Here is a 27,697-nt window from a genome sequence, read left to right as displayed (position 1 = left end):
ACAGACAAGTCTGGGAAATTCTGTGGTAAAGGCAGCCCCAGAGTGAGAAGGAATGACTAGTGTGGCAACGGAACACGAAATCAGGAATAATAATGTTGCTAAGTTTATGCAACAGCAATTAACACTCACATTGACTGATAAAGAAATAGCCTTGGTATAATACATTAAGTGCAAACCTAAAAATATGTCAGAAAACTAGACTTGGTACAATGCCATGATAGCAGATCAACCCCCTGGCTCTCAAGACTATGAGAATAGCATTCTGATTCCCCCTTGCCTTCCTCCCTTCCTTCCTGACCCCCTCCCTCCCTCCTTTCTTCCTTCCTTTCTTTTGAACTGACAGTGCAGTTTCACTTACTGACATGGATGTCTTCTTTGGAAGAAATATTCCTAAAATATTTTATCACAAAAAAAGTAGCTGTGGCAAAGGGTATGATTCATACAAGGAAACAACTGCAAAGTCAAGCCAGTTCTCATGGTTGATAACTGAGATGATTTATTCCAACTCATGGATACTTTGTAGGCTTGGTGGATGGAAGGCAATCTGTTATCTTTTCATTATGTGGGAGCAGATTTCTTGACTGTTACCATATGGCAATAAGATTTTTAAGATTTTGTTTAATGCTTAATGCACATTGAAATAGTATTGTTTAGGAAGTCTCTGGGGCTTCCCTGGTGGCTCAGACAGTAAAGAATCCACCTGCAATTCAGGGGACCTGGGTTCGATTCCTGGGTCAGGAAGATCTCCTGGAGAAGGGAATGGCTACTCACTCCAGTATTCTTGCCTGGAGAACCCTCATGGATAGAGGAGGCTGACGGGCTACAGTCCATGGGGTTGCAAAGAGTCTGACATAACTGAGTGACTAACACTTAACTTCAGGAAGTCTCTAACTCTTCTGGAATGGAAAAACACATGAATTACAAAAAAGAAAAAATGAATTTCAGTAATGAAGTATATTAACACATATACATGGAATTTAGAAAAATGGTACTGATGAATCTATTTGTGGGGCAGCTGTAGAGATGCAGAGAACAGACTTGCAGACACAGAGGGAGGAGAGAGTGGGACAAATTGAGAGCGTAGCATTGAGACATATACACTGGCATAAGTAAAGCAGATAGCTAGTGGGAAATTGCTGTATAACACAGGGAGTGCAACCTGGTGTTCTGTGACAACCTAGAGGGGTGGGATGGGGTGGGGGGTGGAAGGGACTCCGCCAGAGGGAGGGGACATAAGTATACTTATGATTGATTCATGTTGTTGTATAGTAGAAACCAACACAATATTTTAAAACCATTATCCTCCAATCAAAAATACATTTAAAAAATGTAGCTCAGATGTTATCTTTAATAGAAGAATTTGCTTTGGCAAAAGGGGACATAATCCTGAAGAAAGAGCAGTAACAATATGGCATAATAGGAATCCTTTTGAATAATTTAATAAACCGGTGTTAATAATGATGATAACTATTATCAATAATTTATCCCTGTTGAGGACTTATGCCTACCTTACATCAGGCATTATGCTAAGTAGTTTATATGGACTAATTTAATTCTCACAGCACCTCTATGAGTTGGGAATTGTAATGATCTCTACTATTTTACAATCAAGGAAACTTAGAAAGCTGGCTAGTAGCAGAACCAGCATTTGAATCCAGATCTATACTATTTAATCAGTTTTGTGTAGAATTAAAGATTCGCCTTTGCTGGAAACATTGCTTGTCTGACTGAAATCTAGCTTGAAGAGAGCAGTGGATGGTGAAATGAACTGTGTTCTCTCTTCTACAGAAATTCTTTTTATAACCATACCTCTTGGGTCCTATAACCCAGGCATGTGAGGTTCTTGGTTATAATGTGAAAGGTCAGTATCAATCTCCCAAAAGATATTGTTACAGGATCGGTCAATAAGTACTATAATTATATGTTAAAATCAGAATAATTATAATTTTGAAAAGTGAGCTAGTAAGCTGACATATTATTTCCTATTTTTGCTGTAATAAAATATCACAATTTTAGTGGCTCAGACCCTCATTATTTTATAGTTCCAGGAAGTCCTGAGTTCACTGTGAAATGAAAGTGAAAGTTCCAGGAAGTCTAGAGTCCACTGGGCTAAAATAAAATTGTTAGTATGGCTGCTTCCTCCTGGGTTTCCCCGGAGGCACTAGTGACAAAGAACCTGCTTTTTTGTTTTTGTTTTTTTTAATTATTTTAAATTTTATTTTATTTTTAAACTTTACAAATTGTGTTAGTTTTGCCAAATATCAAAATGAATCCACCACAGGTATACGTGTGTTCCCCATCCTGAACCCTCCTCCCTCCTCCCTCCCCCATACCATCCCTCTGGGTCGTCCCAGTGCAGTAGCCCAAAGCATCCAGTATCGTACATCGAACCTGGACTGGCATCTCGTTTCATACATGATATTTTACATGTTTCAATGCCTTTCTCCCAAATCTTCCCACCCTCTCCCTCTGCAACAGAGTCCATAAGACTGTTCTATACATCAGTGTCTCTTTTGCTGTCTCGTATACAGGGTTATTGTTACCATCTTTCTAAATTCCATATATATGCGTTAGTATACTGTATTGGTGTTTTTTCTTTCTGGCTTACTTCACTCTGTATAATAGGCTCCAGTTTCATCCACCTCATTAGAACAGATTCAAATGTATTCTTTTTAATGGCTGAGTAATACTCCATTGTGTATATGTACCACAGCTTTCTTGTCCATTCATCTGCTGATGGGCATCTAGGTTGCTTCCATGTCCTGGCTATGGTATACAGTGCTGCGATGAACATTGGGGTACATGTGTCTCTTTCCCTTCTGGTTTCCTCAGTGTGTATGCCCAGCAGTGGGATTGCTGGATCATAAGGCAGTTCTATCTCCAGTTTTTTAAGGAATCTCCACACTGTTCTCCATAGTGGCTGTACTAGTTTGCATTCCCACCAACAGTGTAAGAGGGTTCCCTTTTCTCCACACCCTCTCCAGCATTTATTGCTTATAGACTTTTGGATCACAGCCATTCTGACTGGTGTGAAATGGTACCTCATAGTGGTTTTGATTTGCATTTCTCTGATAATGAGTGATGTTGAGCATCTTTTCATGTGTTTGTTAGCCATCTGTATGTCTTCTTTGGAGAAATGTCTATTTAGTTCTTTGGCCCACTTTTTGATTGGGTCATTTATTTTCTGGAGTTGAGCTGTAGGAGTTGCGTGTGTATTTTTGAGATTAGTTGTTTGTCAGTTGCTTCATTTGCTATTATTTTCTCCCATTCTGAAGGCTGCCTTTTCACCTTGCTAATAGTTTCCTTTGATGTGCAGAAGCTTTTAAGGTTAATTAGGTCCCATTTGTTTATTTTTGCTTTTATTTCCAATATTCTGGGAGGTGGGTCATAGAGGATCCTACTGTGATGTATGTCAGAGAGTGTTTTGCCTATGTTCTCCTCTAGGAGTTTTATAGTTTCTGGTCTTACATTGAGATCTTTAATCCATTTTGAGTTTATTTTTGTGTATGCTGTTAGAAAGTGTTCTAGTTTCATTCTTTTACAAGTGGTTGACCAGTTTTCCCAGCACCACTTGTTAAAGAGATTGTCTTTAATCCATTGTATATTCTTGCCTCCTTTGTCAAAGATAAGGTGTCCATATGTGGGTGGATTTATCTCTGGGCTTTCTATTTTGTTCCATTGATCTATATTTCTGTCTTTGTGCCAGTACCATACTGTCTTGATAACTGTGGCTTTGTAGTAGAGCATGAAGTCAGGTAGGTTGACTCCTCCAGTTCCATTCTTCTTTCTCAAGATAGCTTTGGCTATTCGAGGTTTTTTGTATTTCCATACAAATTGTGAAATTATTTGTTCTAGCTCTGTGAAGAATACCCAAAGAACCTGCTTGCTGGTGTAGGAAGCAGGTTCAATCCCTGAGCAGGGAAGATCCCCTGGGGAGGGCATGGCAACCCACAACAGTATTCTTGCCTGGAGAATCCCACAGACAGAGGAGCCTGGTGGGCTACAGTCCTTGGGGTCACAAAAGTGTTGGCCATGGCTGAGCATGCACACACTAGTTCCTCCTAGAGTCTCTTGCAGAGGGGGGAATGTTTTCTTTTCCAGCTTCTAGAGGTTGTCCTTCATCTTCAAAGCCAGCAACACAGCATATCCAAATCTCTTTCTCTCTCAGACCTCTGATTCCACCAACATATCTCCCCATCTCCCCTTGGCCCTCCTGCCTCCCCCTTGTAAGGACCCTGTGATAATGTTGAGCCCATCAAGATCATTCAGAGTAACCTCCCATCTTCAGATCCTGAGCTTAATTACATCAGCAAAGTCTTACCCAGGTAAGCTAACCCATTCACAGGTCCTGGAGTTTAGGATACGACATCTTTGCTGCTGCTGCTGCTGCTAAGTCGCTTCAGTCGTGTCCGACTCTGTGTGACCCCATAGACGGCAGCCCACCAGGCTCCCCCGTCCCTGGAATTCTCCAGGCAAGAACACTGGAGTGGGTTGCCATTTCCTTCTCCAAAGCATGAAAGTGAAAAGTGAAAGTGAAGTCGCTCAGTCGTGTCTGACTATTAGCGACCCCATGGACTTCGGCCTACCCGGCTCCTCCATCCATGGGATTTTCCAGGCAAGAGTACTGGAGTGGGGTGCCATTGCCTTCTCCATGACATCTTTAGAGGGCCATTATTCAGCCTACAACAACTGGATTAATATTGATAAATTCAAAGATATTGTGTGTAACTGTGATATTTATCCCACAGAATTTTATTGCAGAAAAAGATTATATTGACGTAGAAACTGAGGTCAAGAAAGAATATGAGAGTGTTGAGAAATAGCTTAAGCTCTTCAAGTTTCTTTTAAAATCTTAAATTAGATGAGAAAATAGAAAAAACGTGGCCACATGTTTGCACATGAGCCAGTTGAAAATGAAAATAAGAGGCTGGTTGAGATAAGCAGTTGTGCAAAAAAAAAAAAAAAAAAATCCCCCATTCCTCTTTTCTATATTAGATGATTTACTTATGTAATTTTTACAGTGATAAGATCATGCGCTTGACAATTCTTAAGTCTTTCATACAATCACTCAAAAGTGAGAAATCGTGTGCATCCAGTCAAATGTGGTGCAGCGTATGAATCCCAAGATTTAAAACTCTCTCTGAGGCCACAGTACTGTAAATTAAAAAAAAACCCATGTCAAGGCATATTATAGTGAAACTACAGACAATTTGGCATGAAAGGAAGTTCCTAGAAGTATCCAGAAAGAAAAATGACTCTGGTGCAAGAATCAATCTCAAAATGGTACCAAATGTCTCTAACAACACTGGAAATCAATGGAGAAATAGATTCAAAATCCTGAGGTTTCTAAACCTAGCTAAATTATTGACCAGATGAAAAATAGAATGAAGATACCTTTAAAAATATAAGAACTAAAAACAGTATCTTACTTGCACTCTCTTTGGGAAGGTACTGAAAGCTGTGGCTCTGCAAAATGTAGGATAAAGAAGAGATAGAGGTAAAAAAAAAAAAAAAAATGTAGGATCCAGGAAATGGTAATGCAATAAAGGAGCTCTAGGGAAAGGAGGTTCCAATCCAGTTCCAATAGCAGAAGAGCGGAATTCTGGGAAGAGGTCTCAGTGCTGAGAAGGGTTAAAGGAGCGATAGATTATATGACATATTTGAATTATAGAAAACATATTGCTTAGGTATTTGTCAACTTAGTTGAGGCAATTAGGGGAAAATAGCAATGTATATATTAAAAATAAAACAGAGCAAGTGAAGAAATAATGAATAAATAGACTCCAGCAAAAAATAGTGCAAGGAAGACACAATCATAGTTTACTATTTGACTTCAATGTGAACATTGTTTTCATTGTCAAGATCATCAAAACTGCAGCTTTAACTAGAAATTGTGATTAACTACATTGATAGGACGAATGTTGATAAGATATAAGAAATGATGGCATAAAAGAGTTAAATATTCATAATACATGAAACCAATACATGATTACTAACTAAAATGAAAAAATCGGGCAGTGGAATTATGAGCATAATTGTTTGGAAACATGGACGTAAACACAGGAAGAAACGGAGTAAAGAGGTAAGAGGTACTTCTAGGCATCAGTACTGGATGAAGGGGAGGACAGGTAGGGGAAGAGTCTGCTGTTCTTAAGCATGTTTCGAAATACAATGTGCCTTTTAACTTTGTACCAGAATGACTTTGATGGAAATAAAAACTTCAAAAGAGCTCTGGAGGGTCGTCTCTTGTCGTTTAGTGGTTAACACTTCACCTTCCAATGCAGGGGATGCAGGTTCAGTTCCTGGTCAGGGAACTAAGATCCCACAGGCCACGGGCTTGGCCAAAATAAAAAAACAACAACAAAAGTTATTCCCTTTTTATTTATTTTTTAAAAAGCATTAGAAACACCTAAGTAAAGCAACCAGCATTCTGTTATATATGCAGTAAGCATCCAACAAGTCTTCTCTGTCATTCTGACTGTTGCCTGTTCCTGGAGGAACACTACAGGAAGAGACTGACTTGCAGACTCATTAACACTTTGGATGCCTATGGGAGTCTTCCATCAGGTTGAGGACCACCGCCACGGTCAATCTGGCTTCTTCCTTCCTGCTCCCAGATATTGCAACCAGCCTGAAAAGACGAAAAGAAAACCTCCTACCACTCCAGATTAAGCAGCTACTGTTTTCAAGACACTAGTGATTCCAAGATAAATAGGACATTGTCTCCTTTCCAATCACTGAAGACCTACTGAGCATAATAAAGGTGGCAAGGTTTGCTAAGTGCTGAAGTGGAGTATCAGCAAAGTGCCACGTGTGCACCAAAGAGAGAACAATTGGCCAAGATTTGCCTTCAGGCAAGGATTCATGGAGGAGGCGGTACATATTCTATTTACATCCTGAGAGCATCTTCATAGATTTAATTAAGAAACAGAGATATGGTATTCTAAGTCCAAGAAGAGGGGTTAAGCAGAGGCTCAAAAGGGAAAACAAAATGTGAGAGAAGCCTCATAGTTTTTTGTATGAAGGTGCAGAGAAATTTGTAGGATGATATAAAAGTTCTATATCTGATTTGGTGATAGTAACATGGATGTATCATGGATCTGACAAAACTCACTTAATTGCACATGTTAACCTGCATTTTATTATATAGAAAGTACACCTTGGTAAGAAAAATATATTAAAAAATAAAAAATGTTTAAATTTTCCAGATATGAAAAAGAGAGAAAGAGAAAGGAAAAAAGGGAGAAGGAGGTTGGCTTGGCATTGGAGACTGACACTGAATCAGGAATTAAAGCATTAAGATGAAAGCATGATGGAAATTACTGGTGATAACAAGAGATCTGAAACTGACAGGGGCAGAGGTTATGCAAGAGGAGGAAGAGCAGTTGGGCAGCAACAATGAACCAACAAGAAGAACACCTTACTGACCTCCAGGCCCAGTTTCGGAAGGTCCAGACCTAGACAGCAGATTAAAAAGCACAGCTGTCACTTTGCCAACAAAGGTCCAGATAGTCAAAACTGTTTTTCCAGTTGTCGTGTACACATGTGACAGCTGGACCCTAAAGAAGGCTGAGTGCCCAAGAATTGATGCTTCCAAATTGTCCTGCTGGTGAAGACTCTTGAGAGTCCCTTGGACTGAAAACAGATCAAACCAGTCAATCCTAATGGAAATCAGTCCTGAATATTCATTGGAAGGACTGATACTGAAGCTGAAGTTTCAATACTTTGGCCTTTGGCCACTTGATGTGAAGATCTGACTCATTTGAAAAGACCCTAATGTTGGGAAAGATTGAAGACAAAAAGAGAAGGAGGTGACAGAGGATGAGATGGTTAGATAGCATCACCAACTCAACAGACATGAATATGAGCAAACTTCGAGAGATAGTGAAGGACAGGGGAGCTTGACATGCTGTAGTCCATTGGTTTGCAAAGAGTTTGACATGGCTTAGTAATTGAACAACAAAACAACAGGTAGGAATTGGTGTGGAGAGGAAAGCATTATCATTAAAAAATCAACTCCATTATTTTTGTATGTCTGTACATTTTGAACATTTTACCTGTATCCATGAGGATAAAACTTCATATATATTATAATTAACTGATATATTTTAAAATTCACATAATTTATGCCTGAAGTAATCTGCAAATGACTACATCAAATCTCCTACCCAATGCATTATCTATAATGTTCTTAGGACCACCCAGTTTCTATTTAAATGCTTCTAGAAACAGGGCTTCTACCATCTCAAGTCTTCATGCCTCCCTGTTGGGGGGCCACACTTAATGTTAGAATATTTCATCTTTAAGGTGAAGACAAGTTAGGAAGCTGGTGATCTTCTTCCTACTGGCCTTGATCCTGTCTTCTGAAATTGTGTGCATGTGTACTAAGTTGCTTCAGTCATTAGACCCTTTGCAACTAAGTAGAGGAAACTTTATTGCATATATGGCCTTCAAATGATAAAATGGAAAGAATGCTAATATTGAGAAGCTAATGTTAACTGTCATACTCATATTATTGAATGAGGGGTAGTCAGTCAGGGAAGATTTCAAAGTGTGGGCATTTCTTAAGTTGCTTCTAACTCTATGGTCCTTCATCACTTTGCCCAAACAGAATTCACACACGGCTCCTTTGTGTTCCCACAGGTCCTGCCTGAATCGATAGACCGATGAGCTCCTAGATGGTGAGATAGTGACAGACTTCCATGTGGTAAGTATGCAATATATGTTTCACAAATAAATTAATGAATATAATAGTTTAGGAGCAAAGGCATTTCAGGAAGTGAGAACTATGTGCAAAAATCTGAAAGTCTGAAGCAGCATAGTTATTTGAGGTAAATCTATGTAGTCAGGTAGAACTAGCTGCACTAAAGAATATTAAAGTTGTCAATATAAAAAGAAAATTATTTAGATTGGCTCATACATGTGAACTACTTAGAATATAGCCTTGGGTGTTGGCTCTGTTCGCTTTAGCTAATGTCTTGGGTTGTTGAGTAGTGGCTAAATACGTCTAAGGCTCCCAGAGGATGCTCAGCTTCAGTATCTCCAGCTTCTGACAGAGTATAGCACAGAAAGGTTAGAGAGTCACTTGCTAAGGATAGTCAAACATATTTAGCAGAGTGTGTGAAGCAGAGAGAGAATTCAGTGGTTGTGGAGGAGGTCTGTAATTCTATCTCTCCACTAGAAATCCTGTCTTGTCTTAGGTAGGCACTGGACTCCCCAGACTAATTCTGTTGTGAAAGACAGATCTAGCTAATAAAATTATGAGAAAAATATCTCCTGCATCAGACTGTTTTGGTCAATGTCTTTCCATTTTGCGAAATACTAAGATCTTGGCATCTGACATGACTGAATGACTGAACTGAACTGATGTAATGTCCTAGTAAAGCAACACAAAAGATAACACAGTTCACACTGCATCAGCATCAACAGAACAATAATGGTTTATAAATAAAATCAGCTAATCATAGTAAAATTATTCTTTAGCACCTTATATGTCTGATTTGAGGGGGGATAAAATAGATTCTGATAAAATACATTTTCAATAGCTAGGTACCTTTAGAAACAATAATTGCAACCATGGGAGGAGAGGAGCCTCAAAATGAGCATACTTACATAGCTTAAAGAAGTTACCATAATGATAGAAATATTTTAGAGATAAATGCATATATTCAAAGCTGATATTGAGGGAAAATTTTAAGTGAGAGAGAAAAAGGAAACTTCAGTTGGGATGGGACACAGAGTCAAAGGGACTTTCAGGTGGTGCAGTGGTAAAGAATCGGCCTGCCAATGCTGGAAATGCAAGAAACGCAGGTTCTATCCCAAGGTCAGAAAGATCCCCTGCAGAAGGGCATGGCAATCCACTCCAGTATCCTTGCCTGGTGAATTCCATGAACAGAGGAGCCTCGCAGGCAACAGACCATGGGGTCTTAAAGAGTTGGACACGACTGAGCACACACATAGTCAAAGAAACATAAGTTGTCTACTTTAAATCTTCCCTTCCCGAGTGCACATTGTTATATGGATAATAAGATGATGCTCAGAAAACCTGACTGTCTAGAGGCCACACTGCTTATACTAGAGGTAGTAGTAGAATTCAGGTTACCTGAATTCTAGATGAGTGTGTTCTCAACAACTGCGTACTGCCCATCTTCTTTTTAGTAGAAAATATCTTATTAGTATATTGACTAGTCTAGTGACAAGAACAATGAACTAAGATTAGATAATAAGTTAGGTAAAGCTTGCTTTGAAATTTTAAGGCAATCGCGCCAAAAATACATGAGGATTGGAAATACATAACATGGAAGATAGAATTCAGGAAAAAAATAGGATAGCTTAGAAATGTTTTGTATACAAATGCAAGGAGATGGAGTTTATTTAGGCAAATAAGTGTTTTAGCTTACAAAGTAATTTGTGCTGGTATTAAATAACAAATTAGGTGGCGTGGCACTTATAATTTAAGTGCTGAGCTAAAATATCAAGAAACTAAAAAGAACTTGTGTTTTATTGGGTGTTAATATTTTCTTTAAATGTTTAGCATTTGAGTAAAATAAGGCGATAAGTTAATTATTCCTTTGGTCAACTCAATAAAGAAATTTGGGACAGACTCTAACCAGTATCAGTGACTATATCAAAATGAATGCTAGAGAAAGAATTAATTGAAATAGAATATAATAAGGTTTTCAAATTTTGGTATGACTACTCACTAACATATTAAAAGGAATAAATAACACAGCAAATCGTTTGGTTCTGAAGATATTCAACAGCTTTGGAAAACAATAGCATAGTATGTTTAAAGTTAATATTTCCAGGTTAACTGGAAAAAAAATCCAAGTAGTAGAAATTAGGTTAGGTCATTGAAAGAAGAAAATATGAAACTAGCTGAGAGGATTAAAATACAAAAATAAAATTAAACAAATGATTGAATCAGGAAACTATTCCTCAAATATAATAGGCAATGAAGAACAAAATAGAATTTTATTGCTCTGCCAGAGAAGAAAGGAAAGTAATAATAGATAACGGTATAAAAACTGAAGGTTTTCAATATATACATTCCAATATATATATTCCTGAATATATACATTCAATATATACTCTTCAGATAAGTTTACATGTTTAATGACTGGGTGAATTATGCTCCAATTATTTTCAAAAGACTGCAAGACCAAATTCCTAGGAAAATATATAGAGTACTGGGATATATTCCTGTTGTTGAGTAAAAAGCTACTTAATGAACTGCGGGTATATTTGCACTGCTATGAACTTCAAATTTTGAAATAAGGAATATAGAAAAAGTTCCTAAAAATCAATAAAAGTAAAATAATAATATATTTATCGTCAATAGCTATAGAATAGGAAGAGAGGATTATTCTTAGAAATTACAGAATGATCAATCTAAAAAATATTAAAACCAAGTATAGGCAATCTTACTTTGTATAGTCTGGATATGCACAACTTTCAGTTACCACATTTTAGTTAAATGACACTAATCCCCCAGTAACTCAGTTCAAGTTTCAGTTACTCTACCTATTAACTATAAATAATAGCATACTGGATAAAATTAACTGCTAGGTCTTCAGTCCGCAAATCACCACATAAATAATAGATGCACATTAGGGTCAATTACCAATCACATTTCTTTTCTCAGAAGTTGTGTGTAATGGATCACTGTGCATTTATTACTCAATTTCTGCACAGACAGCAAAGCGTGTAGTTACAGTGCTTCCTTGTTCCCCAGGGAAAAACCTATGTGACCTTTTGTGAAAACGATAGTTGAAAGAGGGAATTAGCCAGTAAAGATGAATGCACAGCAAAGAAAACAAAAGTGATAACACTGAAAGTGAGAGTCACACCAGACAGAAGTGGAGTTGTAATAGCTGGGCATGTTGACACTGCAGCCATTTGAAAGACTCTAGATGTTGAGCCAGAAGAACTTGGTGAAGATAAACTTATAGACACAAATGAGGAATGTAGTTGTGACAAAAAAGGATAGAAATGTCCTAGAGGAAGTGACACTCTCAAAAATCTTCACTTTCAGGGTACTCTGAGAGATAGTTTCTGATACTGAAAGTGTAAAAGGTAAGTAAATTAGCTGACCTGAACTTGGATGGAACATTATGATTCTTTAAGCCTCAGAAAAGTTGCTCATTCCAGCCATAAACTACCTTGTGAGAAGAGAGCAAGCATTATTCAAATTACTCTTGATAAAATTTGTTTTTTGCAAAGAAGTAAAACACTTCTCACTGTTCTAATGTAGTAAATTATACTACATTGTATAAACTACACACTTTTTTTTACTAGTTTTCAATTCCCCATATGTTTATAACTAACAGAATTCTTAATATTTTGAAATAAAATTTTAATGGTCTTTACATAATCATACATTTTCCCAAAGATTTTTAAGATTACTTCACATGATTTCAGCTTGCACAGTCATTTTCATGATTGTACTGTTTTGCACAGTAAAAATTGCCTACATTAAGCAACTGCTTTGTATGTACTAAGAATAATATAGTATATTGCCTAATTATTTTTGTGAAGAGCAAGGTGCCCACAGTTAATATTATGTTTCATCTACCTTCTTCCTACCAGGCAATGAGAAAGGTAGATGCACTAGATCTCATTTGACTGAGATGTATCTCACATAAATACCACGTGTGGGGTTACTGAGTATTTATTGTGTGTTCTCTCTTTTGCCAGAAAATGTGGGGAACTAAAGAAGCCTTTACTTCAGTGGATTTATAAAATAATCATAAATATAAATGAGCACAAATGAAGCAACTAGAGAACAATTAAGTACTAGACTATATTCATTTCTGATAAGAAGAGCTTAATGTGATGTTATGTTTCCGGGGGAAAGAGGCTTAGAGCAGACTGGGGATTTGAGTTCAGGTGCAAATCATGAGAAGAATTTGAAAAAGTGGAGACGATTATATTCTAAGGAGGCACATTAGATCAACACAAGATCATATGTGGCTGTTGTCTCCGTCCACGTGCCTGATATTCCTAGGGCATGGAGTAGCAAAGGAGTTTGCTAAAATATACAAATAAATATTTGGGAGTCCATGGACAAAAGAGAGCATAGCATAGGTCATCTGGAGTCAAATGTGTTACCCTCTGTGGGTCAGTGCCTAGGTCAGAACAAGAGAAGAATCAGAGTGAGAAGATAGAGAGTGAATTAACCACTCTTCAAGGGCCATACAAAGTACATACTAAATTCCAAAGGCTAGAAAAATAGTTAGGAAGTGGAACCATAGTGTGAACTCTAATAATACTATTTTTGTACCTGACTTACATTTACACTCCATTACGAAATACACATTTCCTTTTGCTACCCCATGGACTTTACAGTCCATGTAATTCACCAGGCCAGAACACTGGAGTGGGTAGCTTTTCTCTTCTCCAGGTGATCTTCCCAACCCAGGGATCGAACCCAGGTCTCTTGCACTGCAGGTGGATTCTTTACCAGCTGAGCCACAAGGGAAGCTTTAAGGAAAGCATCAATTTATAATTTCCAGTTGTATTTTGTCTGGGACTGGAGGTGGCAGCATTGCATTGGTGGCCTTAAATTAATGAGGGGGAGACAGATGAGAAGATTGGAAGGGGATAAGATGATTGTTGACAGAGTGTGAGCAAAAGGTCTGATAAACAATTGTACTATGAAAAAGTGGATGAAATACCACCTAGTTTTCAAATGATAACATGTAGAAGATGATACATGATTCTCTAATTAATGTAAAGAATGTCAGAGATAGTTTAATATATTAGAGGAAAAAGTCTGCACAGACCTGCTTTATGTAATCATGAATAAGATGTATAAGATAACATGGTAACCATGTAAGCATCCTACAGAATCAAGAATTAGAAAGAAAATGGGAATAAAATGGACCATGCTATAAAAGATAGACCAAAAAATAGAGACATTTCCTATCTGGTAATGTCTTATATAGTAGGAAAACTTTAAAGAATATAAATTGAATAAAACAAAAGCTTATGACAAAGAACAGATAAGACATGGCCAAAAATAGGGAAACAAAGAAAAATTGGGTTCCTGATGTACTGACTCTAAAAAATGTAATGCAAAAGTAATCAGATATAATACAGCATTATTTTCCTGAAATGAGAAAAAATAGATTCTAAAATTCTAAATGGTATCATTCATATCAAATAAACAAAATAAATTCTAAATGGCATCATTCATATCTTGTCATTGATGTATATCCTATTATATAATTGAATGTCTCTGATAACCAAAGAGTTCCTCAGGATCTTATGAAATAAAAACAAGTCAACTATAAGCAGTGAAAATCAGACTGGCTTTAGATTTTTTTCATAGCAACATTCACTGCAAGAAAGAAAGGAAGTAACGTCTACTAAGGAGAGAAAGCCTGACTCTAGAATAAGTATGAATGTAGGAGGCAGATTTCCTTGAACATGAAGATTGCAGGTCCCTTAAGATCAGATACAAGCCCTCTTAAAATAAATAAATAAAACAAAAAACTACATGAGGTTTAAAAATCCCAGCCAGCCAAGAGAATCCAGAAATGAAAATTGTGTGGCGAAGACCTGGTGGAGAACACGGAATGCACTTAAGTCAAAAGCAAATGAACAATTTGAAAATTTGGGGTTTAGTACCCCAACTGGTAGAATGGGAAAGACTAGAGATCTCTTCAAGAAAGTTAGAAATACCAAGGGAACATTTCATGCAAAGATGAGCTCAATGAAATTCAGGAATGGTATGGACCTAACAGAAGCAGAAGATATTAGGAAGAGGTGGCAAGAATACACAGAAGAACTATACAAAAAAGATCTTCATGACCCAGATAATCACGATGGTGTGATCACTCACTTCGAGCCAGACATCCTGGAATGCGAAGTCAAGTGGGCCTTAGGAAGCATCACTACGAACAAAGCTAGAAGAGGTGATGGAATTCTATCACCTCAATAGTTGAGCTATTTCAAATCCTAAAAGATGATGCTGTGAAAGTGCTGCACTCAATATGCCAGCAAATTTGAAAATCTCAGCAGTGGCCACAGGACTGGAAAAGGTCAGTTTTCATTCCAATCCCAAAGAAAGACAATGTCAAAGAACGCTCAAACTACCACACAACTGAACTCATCTCACACGCTAGTAAAGTAATGCTCAAATTCTCCAAGCCAGACTTCAATAGTATGTGAACCGTGGACTTCCAAATGTTCAAGCAGGTTTTAGAAAAGGCAGAGGAACCAGAGATCAAACTGTCAACATCCACTGGATCATTGAATAAGCAACAGAGTTCCAGAAAAATATCTATTTCTGCTTTATTGACTATGACAAAGCCTTTGACTGTGTGGATTACAATAAACTGTGGAAAATTCTGAAAGAGGTGGGAATACCAGACCACCAGACCTGCCTCTTGAGAAATCTGTATGCAGGTTAGGAAGCAATAGTTAGAAATGGACATAGAACAACAGGATAGTTTCAAATTGGGAAAGGAGTTCGTCAAGGCTGTATATTGTCACCCTGCTTATTTAACTTATATGCAGAGTACATCATGAGAAATGCTGGGGTGGATGAAGCACAAGCTGGAATCAAGATTGCAGGGAGAAATATCAATAACCTCAGATATGCAGATGACACCACCCTTATGGCAGAAAGCGAAGAAGCACTAAAGAGCCTCTTGATGAAAATGAAAGAGGAGAGTAGAAAAATTGGCTTAAAAATCAACAATCATAAAACTAAGATCATTGCATCTGGTCACATCACTTTATGGCAAAGAGATGGGGAAACAGTGGAAACAGTGACAGACTTTATTTTGGGGAGCTCCAAAATCACGGCAGATGGTGACTACAGCCATGAAATTAAAAGATGCTTGCTCCTTGGAAGAAAAGCTATGACCAACCTAGACAGCATATCAAAAAGCAGAGACATTACTTTGCCAACAAAGTTCCATCTATTCAAGGCTATGATTTTTCCAGTAGTCACGTATGGATGTGAGAGTTGGATTATAAAGAAAGCTGAGCACCAAAGATCTGATGCTTTTGAACTGTGGTTTTGGAGAAGACTCTCAAGAGTCCCTTGGACTGCAAGGAGATCCAACCAGTATACCCTAAAGGAAATCAGTCCTGAATATTCATTGGAAGGATTGATGTTAAAGCTGAAATTCCAATACTTTGGCCACCTGATGTGAAGAACTGACTCCTTTGACAAGACCTTGATGCTGGGAGCGATTGAAGGCTGGAGGAAAAGGGGACGATAGAGGATGAGATGGTTGGATGGCATCACCAACTCTATGGACATGAGTTTGAGCAAGCTCTGGGAGTTGGTGATGGACAGGGAGGCCTAGCATGCTGCAGTCCATGGGGTTGCAAACAGTCAGACATGACTGAACGACTGAACTTAACTAAACCCAAACTGATGTTGTAACAGACTCTTGAGAGTTCCTTGAACTGCACGGAGATCAAACTAGTTAATCCTAAGGGAAATCAACTGTGAATACTTACTGGAAGGATTGATACTGAAGGTGAAGCTCCTTGGAAAAGACCCCGATGCTGGGAAAGATTGAAGGCAAAAGGGGAAGAGAGTGGCAGAGGATGAGATGGTTGGATAACATCACTGATTCAATGGATATGAACTCGAGCAAACTCCAGGAGATGGTGACGGACAGGGAGGCCTGGTGTGCTACAGTCCATGGAGTCCCAAACAGTCAGACACAACTTAGTGATTGAACAACAACAACCAAACATTAGAGCTTTCCAGATGACTCAGTGGTAGAGAATCTGCCTGCCAAGCAGGAGATGTGGGTGCTATCCCTGGGTTGGGAAGATTCCCTGGAGAAGTAAATGGCAATCCATTCCAGCATTTTTGCCAGGATAATCCCATGGACAGAGCAGCCTGGAAGGCTACAGTTTATGGGGTTGTAAAGAGTCAGATACAACTTTGCAACTGCAAACAACAAACCAAACATAAATATTAAAAATGTCACTAAAGTAGACATAGTATAACATAATCTGATATGATAGTGGGAGAGGAAAGGAAAAGAACATATGACAGTGTTAATTATCTCATCTTTTATAGTAGAGAAATAGCATGTATTTAAAAATCATAATGGTTTCCTTTATTCTTTTTTTAAAAAATTTATACTGTTTTAAATTAACTAATTATTTTTTTTAATGTTTTTGGCTACACCATGAAGCATATGGGATTTTAGTTCCCAGACCAGGGATTGAACTTATGTGCCCTGCACTGTCAGCAACGCAGTTTCAACCACTGAACCACCAGGGAAGTCATAGTTCCTTTGTTCTTAAACTCAGGAGATTTTTTCCTAGGGAAATAATAATTTATATCACTTAGAAAACATTTATCTGAAATTTTTAAATGTATTAAGTTTTATTCCAGATTTCCTTTTGTGAACCACAATTAACACTACAAGTTAATAGGTTTTAACTTAAAAAGAGCATATGGTATTAACAGATTTTTTTCCTTTTCCTCTTTCTTTTCTCCTGTTCAGTATATATAAACAGAAGTATATTTCATATATTCTGCAAATGTTTAAGGTGGTTTTTAATCTGTGAGTGTTTGTAGTTTAAAATGATTTTTTTCCTTGATATTTTTATAGGATTTGAAATTCTATGTTTGTATAGGTACTATTTTAATTTATTGGGTCATTGCTTAAAGTAATATGGGCTCAAGATACAAACTTTGGAACCCAAAAGAGAGTCAAAAAGGAGAAAAAACTCACTCATTCTATCATATATTGACACTGCAATTAAAACTATGTTTTTTTGATTTTTAAAATTTTTTCCTGTTCCTAAGAACATACAAGTTTGTTACTATTTTGTATGATATGCATTACTCTACCACAGCATCAATTTTCCAGTCATTATAAATGTCTTTAAAGCACCTTTTTAATGACTATATAATATTTCATTGAGTATATACACTGTAATTTAGATTAAGTACATCTAACACAGTTGAAAGGGGCTTTAAATATACAAATAGCCTTGAATATTCTGTAGTGGTTCAAACATATGATTAAAGGAACAAAGATGGGCATGTTGATATTCATTTTTCTTAATTATATTAATATTTAACCAAGAAATCATAAGCAGAACCTGTAAAATTTTTTCTTTACATGTTTTGAAAAATAAGGTCTTAGAATTAGGTTGAATGCAGATGATTCCTGAATTTAAGAAGAAATATATAGTTCATAAAATTTCATATACCCACTTTATTAATAATTTAATTTCTCATTTCCAAGGCTACTTGTAAACAAAATGAGAGATCAGGTACCCAATTTTTACTCAGGTTATAAATAAATAGAGAACCTGAGTTGTACTTAACAAATGAGGAAATGGAATATGTAATTTAGAATCTCCAGGTACCTAAATGTCCATTGACAGAGGAATGGATAAAGAAAACATGGTGTATATATTAATGGAATATTACTTAGCCATAAAGCAGAACACAACTATTTCATTTGCAGAGACATAGATGGACCTAGAGTTTATCATACATAGTGAAGTGCGTCAGAAAGAAAAAAATATCATATATTAATGCATATATGTGGAATCTAAAAAATTAGCATAGATGATCTCACTACTTGCAAGGCAGAAATAGAGACATAGATATAGGGAACAAACATATGGACAGCAAAGGGGAAAGGGGGGTGGGACGAAATGAGAGATTGATACTGATATATACATACTGCTATGTATAAAATAGATAACTGATGCAAACCAACTGTGCAGCACAGGGAACTCTGCTCAGGGTTCTGTGGTGACCTAAATGGAAAGGAAGCAATAAAAGAGGGGATATATTTATGTATACGTGTGGCTGATTCACTTTGCTGTACAGCAGAAACTGACACAGCCGTGTAGATCAACTATGTGTGTGTTTGTGTGTGTTCAGTCGCTCAGTCATGTCTGACTCTTTGTGACTCCATGGACTGTAGCCCGCCAGGCTCCTCTGTCCATGGGATTTCCCAGGCAAGAAGACTGGAGTGGGGTGCCATTTACTCCTCCAGGGGATCTTCTCAACCCAGGGATTGAACCCGTATCCCTTGTGCCTCCTGCACTGGCAGGCAGATTCTTTATCACGTGCCACCTAGGAAGACCCATAAAGCAACTATACTCCAACAACAACAAAAATTCTGCTTATATTTCATGGGCCAGACCAAGGACCAAGAAGCAGGAATGTATAATGAAAATCACTCCTTCGGGAAGAGTACTGGAGTGAGGGAAAGTAGATTATTTGGCAGAAAAGTAATTTAGTCATGTTATGGACTGAACGGTATACTCTCCTCCATCTCCCTGACAAATTCATATGTTGAAGTCCCCTGCTTAGAATGTGACTGAAGACAGAGTCAAAGACATGATTAAGGTTAAATGAGGTTGAATGGATGGTCCCTAAATCAATCTGACAAATGTCTTTATGAGACGAGGAGGTTAGAACACACGGACACCAGGGGCCTGTGTGCACAGACAGACATCCATGAGCAGATGGAGGGAACAAGACGATAGCCACCTGCAAGCCATGGAGAGAGGCCTCAGAAGAAGCCACCCAAGACAAGTCAAAACCAGTATGTCTTCCTGAAAGTTCCAAGGATATTTTACTGATTTGTGTAGCATTATGGAGCCTAAATCAGAAATAGGCTAGAAAGAGAAAAATAAGAAAACTCAATAAAGCAGGAAAGCAAGGAGGAAATTTAGCCAATATCACATGATTCAGGACTACAATTCTTTGAGAATTTATATGAAAACACCATATGTGTATAAGAAATATATTTTTCACTATACCTATTTCTTGTAAACTTTCCAGTGAGTGAGGTTGATTTTTGAAGTTAACTGACTGCAAGTCATTATTTGCAGAATTAAACTATTTCTACAATAAAAGGTTGATGTTAGGTTACAGGCAAAGTTTTTTGAGTGTCCATTCCAAAAAACTTTAAAAAAAAGGTGAGGCTGGGGGGTTGGGTGGGTGATATAACCTCATAGACAGCTAAAGGGAGGTTATCTGGGCAATGGAATTTAAAAATTCCATTCTTTGAGCAAAACATAGAATAAATTCCATTATAAATGACATTCTCTAAATATAAGTGAGTGCTGTCTTAAACCTTAATATCTGAAGACTTACTAGCTTTGGTAATATAGCTACTATTTTCTTGGGGGGGCGGTTAATCAATAATTATTCAATCAATTAATCAATTAATCACTTTAATCAATTATACCATAGTGTGTTAAAATCAAAACACTCTGTAAACTTCTAAACTATTAAATAAAATAAGCTACAATAGAACACAAATGAATACAATACATTAAGAAATACAAGACATGTTTTGGGTGATTAAAAGTATTTGCTAGGGTTTACTGTCGGTTTTTAAAGTATTATTATAGTCTGCTCAGTGTTCACATTGAGTTAGATATTACTGTTTTTTTTTTCTTTAAATGGATTTTTTCTTACATAAGAACATAAAACCTATTTGAAAAATCACACAATTACGTAGTTGTTCCTTTGGTACAGGCTGCACTTTTGGTACAGGTGTGTTAAAAAAAAATTCACTTTTTTCAGAATAAAATTTCTAAGTAGGAGCAAACAAATATTGTAGGAATAATTTTAAGGACATTTTTGAAAGCTTGATGTACAGAAAACCAAAAAATACCTCATTATGTTGTTAAAATTCTAGTTCTATTCTATTGAACTCTAAATGCTCATCAAACTGAGTTATCCTAGTTAGAACAATCTAATTAGAAAGGAATATATTCTGGAATCATTTAAGTCTATCAGGGGAAGAGAATTAATGCAACTATATCATCTCGAATTTCAGAGTGCATACATCCTATTAATGCTAATTACATTTATAAAATGCAAATTACTTACTTCCCTTTGCTCTGTGTATTTATGTTAATGTGCATAATTTAAACGAAGGCAAAAACACGCTTAAGTCGATAATGTTCATATAAAACCAAAATGATGAGTTTATTTTTTAAAAAATAGCTATTGTGATGGCATGTTTGCCCAAATACTTTAATGCTCCAATTTTCCAGTTTCTTTATTTATACTTTTTATTTCAACTCTCTAAAAATGAAAGTATCTGTACAGGGTTAAATTTGTTTCTGATCTCAAAGTTTATCTAGGGGAATTTAAAACCACTTTTGGGATTTGGCTAAGAGGCTGAGAGATAAACAGAAAACTGACAGATGGGAAGAATAATATTGGTGCTAATTAACTGAATCCAAAAATGATACTACCTAAAAATGATCTCAAACGCTGCCTTAACTGTGTAGGCTCCATAAAAGAGCATAGGAAACAGCACCTGTCTCAGGGGATGGACTAATTTACGTTTAGGTCTTGGCTCTGCCCTTTACCAGCTCTATAACTTTAGGCAAGTGTCTTAACATCTCTAGACTCATCTATAAAATGGATCTAATAATCATATAAACCTTTCAGTCATTGTTGTGAAGACAACACAGGACAATTTAAGCCTTTAGAACTTAGTAGCAGTACTTGGCAATGTAATAATTGCTCAGTTAAATTAATTATTATTATCATATGTTCACGTGTGCTAAGTTGCTTCAGTCGTGTTTGATTCTTTGCGACCCTATGGATTGTAGTCCGCCAGGCTCCTCTGTCCATGGAATTCTCCAGGCAAGAACAGTGGAGTGGGTTGCTATTTCCTACTCCAGGGGATCTTCCCTACCCAGGGATTGATCCCACGTCTCTTTATGTCTCCTGCATTGCTGGTGTGTTTTCTACCACGAGCACCACTTGGGAAGCCCCAACTATTATTATCATATAGCAACAAATCATGTATAAAGAGGACCTGTAGCAGTTGACAATTATCCAAACATTTTAGTAGGTAACAGCAAAAGAAAGTCAATAAATCTCTGTATCAACATATGTCACAGAAGAGAGGGGTGGCTTGAAGACAGAAGAATGCCTTCATTAACAGAGTGATTTGAACAGAGTCCGGCTAAGATGCTCAGTGCTGGAGTGGGATGAGCATGGGATGTGGCTTCCCAGGTGACTCCGTGGTAAAGAATCCACCTGCCAATGCAGGAGACTCTGGAGACACGGGTTTGATCCCTAGGTCGAGAAGATTCCCTGGAGAAAGAAATGGCGACCCACCCTAGTATTCTTGCCTGGAGAATCCCATGGGCAGTGGAGCCTGGTGAGCTACAGTCCATGGGGTTGAAAAGAGTCAGACATGACTGAGCAACTGAGCAGACATGCACATCCGAGCAAGGGATGTAGTGTGTGAGTATAGCAGAAGAATACAAAAAGTAAGACTATGAAATGAACTCCCAGTTCTAAACTACCAACCTTTCCTAGTTATTTCACCTGTTTTTTAAATGTATTTTCATTTCTTTGAACATTCAATTTTAAGTTTTTTCTACTATGAAGAAATAAACACACATACTTATTTGGAAAAAAACAAAAAAACAAAAAAACACCAGAAATCCACAGCTGTAAAATTATGCAGTATTTTTTTTACCCGAATTTTCCTGCAGTTAAATTCCAGGATGCATGCGCTTCTCTCATATCTGTTCCATTTGTTACTCCTAGTGAAATTCAATTACTGTGTCAATGAAATTAGGTAACTTTGGTCAGTAGAGTTGAATTTTTTTTGTTGTTCTATGAACCTATTAACTTCAAACCCATGCTCTGAGTAACAGTGGCAATAAGACTTCAATTTAAAGAACAAATTCAGATGCAGCATGCTTGTTTAATATTAAAGCAACACTTTATAAGGAGCCCCACTACTGGTTTTATGGATCCTGCTCTGTACATCAAAACATCTGATATTTCACAATCTACCATGGTAATTTGATTATTTTTAGAGGTAACATCAATGTTGATACTGTATAATACCATCTATTGAAAATACCTATTCTTCAGATTGATATAAAAAGTCATATTACAATTCCAAATTACAATTCCAAATTCCAGCAGAATTTTTTGAATTGTAACTTGATTCTAAAACCAAGTTATAATACTAGGCATAACAACCTCACACCTGTCAGAACGGCTATCATCAAAAGAACCACAAATAACAAGTGTTGGTGAGAATGTGGAGAAAAGGAACCCCTCCTACACTGTTGTGGGGAATGTAAATTGGTACAGTCACTGTGGAAAACAGTATGGACGTTTATCAACAAAACTAAAGCTATAAGTGCCATATGACCAAGCAATTCTACTCCTGGGTGTATATCCAAAAGAAAACCAAATACACTAATTAGAAAAGATACATGCATCCCGATGTTTATAACACCATTATTTACCACAGACAAGACACAGAATCAATCGAAGTGTCCATCAACAGATGAGCGGATAAAGATGCGGTATATATGCAAACATACACACAGTATAATGCTACTCAGCCATAAAAAAGGATGAAATTTTGCCATTTGTAATAACATGCATGGTCTTGGAAGGTATGTGAAATGAAACGTCAGACAAAGACAAATACGCTATGGAATCACATATATGGAACCTAAAAAAAACAAGTTAAATTAATGAACATTAAAAAAACAAATGTATTCACAGATATAGAGAACAAATTAGTGGTTACCAGTGGGAGGAGGTAAGAGGCGAGAGGTAGTAAAGGGATATGGAATTAAGAGATATCAACTACTATGTATAAAATAAACAAGCTACAAGGACATATTGCCTAGCTCAAGGAATATAGCCAATGTTTTATAATAACTATATGGAATACAATTTTTAAAATTGTGAATTACTATGTTGTACACCTGAAACTTCTATAATATTGTATAGCAGGTAGACCTCAATAAAAACAAAAACAAAAACACACCGGCATAATACTCTTGAAGAAGATAAAACCAGAGGAACTTTCTGGAGAGATATCAAGGCATACGATAAAGGTATATTATACTGTACTATACAATGAGACCTTGACTCATATTGATCAAAATAATAAGAGTGTTTCTAAGTGGCTTATACACATATTTAAAGGACCTTATATCTGTAATTCAGTCACTATTTCATTACATAAAATACTTGAACATATTTTTGCAGCATAATGATTTGACCTTGGTGGCTCAGAGGGTAAAGTGTCTGCCTGCAAGGTGGGAGACCTCGGTTCGATCCCTGGGTCAGGAAGATCCCCTGGATAAGGAAATGGCAACCCACTCCAGTATTCTTGCCTGGAGAATCCCATGGACAGAGGAGCCTAGTAGGCTACAGACTATGGGTTTGCAAAGAGTCGGACACGACTGAGCGACTTCATTTTCTTTCTTTCTTTTAGAAGTAGAAATATGAATAACTGACCACGTTGAGTAAAAAATTTTAAATTGACATCATTTCCAGTTCACAACTCAAGAGCCCCAGGCAACTACCTTCTTGCAAAGGCCTTTGTGCCATCCTGTACATCACTGCTGCTGCTGCTGCTGCTGCTAAGTCACTTCAGTCGTGTCCGACTCTGTGCAACCCCATAGACAGCAGCCCACCAGGCTCCCCCGTCCCTGGGATTCTCCAGGCAAGAACACTGGAGTGGGTTGCCATTTCCTTCTCCAATGCATGAAAGTGAAAAGTGAAAATGAAGTCGCTCAGTTGTGTCCGACTCTTAGCGACCCCATGGACTGTAGCCCACCAGGCTCCTCCATCCATGGGATTTTCCAGGCAAGAGTACTGGAGTGGGGTGCCATTGCCTTCTCCAACGTACATCACTGCAGTGAGCTTTATTTAAGAAGAAAATTATATGATTCACTTTGATGCCCCAACTGGAATGGAAAGTTTGGGCTTAATGAATACTTAAGAAGGACATTAAGATGATACAAGAGGTTTTGACTACTTCAAACATACTTTGGTCCACAATGGAGGAAATGACCATGCAGTGACAAAATTGAGACCTTCAAAAGTCACTTTCAAAAATGACTTATTCATGGTCATATCTAAATTGATGTAAGTATGTTATACAACTTTTGGTTCAATCTCAAGTATGACAGAGTTTTAGAAATTTATTTTATCTTCATTTTGTGGCCAATTGTTCTTGATCTAAAAATATTTCACCATCTTGTAGGCTCTGAATTACAGAGATCTTTTGAGGCAGGTATTCTGGAAAAGCAAGGCAAGTTTTAGGCATAAGTTGGAGAGACCTCTGTTTTGCTTTCACCATATAAGATTTAAGATAGACTTGTTTCAATAAAGGAAATCAACCCTGAATATTCATTAGAAGGACTGATGCTAAAGCTGAAGCTCCAGTACTTTAGCCACCTAATGCAAAGAGCTGATTCTTTGGAAAAGACTTTGATGCTGGGAAAGATTGAAGGCAAAAGGAGAAGGGGACAACAGAGGATGAGACGGTTGAATATCACCGACTCAGTGGACATGAATTTGAGCAAACTCTGGGAGATAGTGAAGGACAGGGTAGCCTGGCATGCTGCAGTCCATGGGGTTGCAAAAAGCTAGATGTGACATAGCGACTGAGCAACAACATGAACAAAAAGTTTCAATTTGGAAAATTCTCCACAAATGTTCCCACCAGAAATATACCAAAGACATTTTCTCAGAGCTAAGAATTATTTCATATATTTCTCATGTATTACTGAATAATTAAAAATTTGTTCACAATGATTATTTTTATTATTATTATTATTGAATAGGGTAGCCTATTTTAATTAATTTTTCCTTGTGCACATAGCCAGAGGATACATTGAAATTGAGAATTATGTTATTCAATTATGGTATTAAACCAGTGGAACTGGAAAAAACTTTCACAGTCGTAAATTTATAATGCCATGATTCATGAGGTCTTCTATGTGAATTTTCTTCTTCCCTAGAAAATTGAGTAAATTTAAGACAATTGTTCTCACAGGTGAACTGAAAAAAAAATTAATGGTAATAAATAGAAAATTTCTTCTGGGGACACTAATATATTCTTTAAAACAGTGTTTTCCAGTTTGGAAACAACCAGAAAATGCAAATAATAACCATTATGCTGCTGCTGCTGCTAAGTTGCTTCAGTCGTGTCCGACTCTGTGGGACCCCATAGACGGCAGCCCACCAGGCTCCCCGGTCCCTGGGATTCTCCAGGCAAGAACACTGGAGTGGGTTGCCATTTCCACTTCCAATGCATGAAAGTGAAAAGTGAAAGTGAAGCTGCTCAGTCGTTTCTGACTCTTCACAACCCCTTGGAATGCAGCCTACCAGGCTCCTCCATCCATGGGATTTTCCAGGCAAGAGTACTGGACTGGGTTGCCATTGCCTTCTCCAATAACAATTATGACAAGTGTTATAATGAATGAGCACTGGGAAACAAATTTCATGCAAACTATTTTGTATCCATTTCTCAATAAATATTTTCTTATCGTTATGTTCCATTTTGCTGTTAATCGAATTTTTCCATTAAACACATTTGATTTTGATTTGGGGACTTCCCTGGTAGTTCAGTTGGTAAAGAATCTGCCTGCAATGCAGGAGACCCAGGTTCAATCCTTGGGTGGAGATGATCCCCTGGAGTAGGAAATGGCAACCTTCTTGACTGGAGAATCTCATGGACAGAGGAACCTCGCAGGCTACAGTCCATGGAGTTGCAAAGAGTTGGACACGACTTAGTGACTAAACTATCAGATTTGATTTTATGGCAATTTTGACACTATTAAACAATTTGCCACTTAAAATTGATGCAGAAATACAGAAAATGGGTAAATTTTTTTAAGCTGTTTGTTTGCCATTGTGTTAAAGTTTGAGAAAAAGTAACTTTTTGAGATAAAATAATCTCTAAAATTGCAGTCCTGACAAGTTCTATGTTTGCTTTGAAACACTGCACTAATCATTCATTCCACTGTAATTGTATTAATTAGATTGTATGAAAAAATAGTAGATCACTGCAAAGTTCAAAGGGCAAAACTTTTTCAGCAGTTGTTGTGTTCCTTTTATTTCATCAGATAAAAGCAAAAGAGGATAAAAGCTTGAGGCTGTTTGGTCTTCTCAGTACATGCTTCTGTTCACTGGATTTCTAAGCAGCTTTTATTTTTCCTAATGTATGTGCCATGTTTCTTAATTTTTCATGGCTAATGTCATCCTGGAAGAGATTCACAATTTTATCCTGTGGCTGTTATAAGTGCTTAGAGCTCATCTACTTAGTTTGAATTTGAAGGATGTAGCAATGATAAGGATTCCCCCCCACCATCCTTGTGCAAGTTTAGAGTTCTGAAAGTGTTAAGAAAATGTAATACAGATGAAATACATTAGGACAATCATCTTATACTAAGATATAAGCCATACCTGGACATAAAAAGTATATGTATTTAGCTAAAAACAGGACGAGCTTTGTGATCACAGGGAGGGGCACAGTTTGTCTCTGCATCCTGTCAGCCATGACCTTTGGACATTCCCCCAAACAGGACATCTTATTTCTTCATGGAAACCAGTATCCATATTTCTAGTTTCATATTTTCTCCTGCAGACATATTCTCAAGAACTCAGGAGACAAACACCTTCTCTGCATACTAATGTATTTAAGTTATGCCTGCTGATGCATAAAATGAACGCACTCTATTCAGAGAACAGGATAATTCCAACTTGAATGGTGATGACTAAGTGGTAGGGTGAGAAGAAGACAGAATAACGGCTGCAGAGCCAACTAGATCTTTGTTTTAAACTTTTTCTACCCTTCATTAGCAAGTTGTTCACTTTTTCTGAATATCAGTTTTCCCATCTGTCAAATGGGTTACTGTGTGGGCTACAGAGAAAATGAGG

The sequence above is a fragment of the Bos mutus genome, chromosome 27, assembly GCF_027580195.1.
Source record: "Bos mutus isolate GX-2022 chromosome 27, NWIPB_WYAK_1.1, whole genome shotgun sequence".
In the NCBI taxonomy this organism is placed as follows: domain Eukaryota; kingdom Metazoa; phylum Chordata; class Mammalia; order Artiodactyla; family Bovidae; genus Bos; species Bos mutus.
Note: the sequence above shows the minus strand (reverse complement) of the source record.